Source organism: Octodon degus, unplaced genomic scaffold (genome assembly GCF_000260255.1).
Source record: "Octodon degus isolate 3935 unplaced genomic scaffold, OctDeg1.0 scaffold00004, whole genome shotgun sequence".
Classification (NCBI taxonomy): domain Eukaryota; kingdom Metazoa; phylum Chordata; class Mammalia; order Rodentia; family Octodontidae; genus Octodon; species Octodon degus.
In genome coordinates this window covers 13,311,226-13,311,839 of record NW_004524580.1, presented here as the reverse complement: position 1 = coordinate 13,311,839, position 614 = coordinate 13,311,226, and positions in this window count along the sequence as shown.

The window sequence follows — 614 nt, the reverse complement described above, 5'->3', positions numbered from 1 at the left end:
CATCACCTGAGGAATGGTTGAAAAAGATGTGGTATTTTTACATAATGGAGTATTATTCATCTATTAAGAATGATAAACTCAAAGTATATTGAAGTGGATGCCACTTGAACATATACTCATAAGTGAAATAAACCAGACACACATGTTTAAATATCGTATAGTTTCCCTAGTATTAGAACTGAAAATCGGAAATACAAATAGGAAGGTATAATACAAGTAAAAGGAAAGCAGGATCTCATGGACTAACTAATCAAGAGAGGGAAAGGAGAAGAGCTAGAAAACATGAATAAGTCAAGTCTACATAAGAATAAGTCTACATATAACCATACAGTTATATGTAGAAGATGGTCAAGGCAATGATCTTGAGAATCTTCAGAAGATTTTTTAATCTAGAAGTTAATTGGAAAGATTCTCACCCTGACTAACTATATATACTGATATCTGTGAACTAAGCTACTGCACTGCAGATGGTATTTTGGAATAGTAGTTTCATGCTTGGAGTGCCTGTCATTCTGGTATTCTGAATATGGGCTGCTTGTCATGACATGCCAGTTGCCGCTATGATGTCTCTCAGGTAGATGGTTGTTCAAAAAGAAGCGGGTGGTGAATGAAAG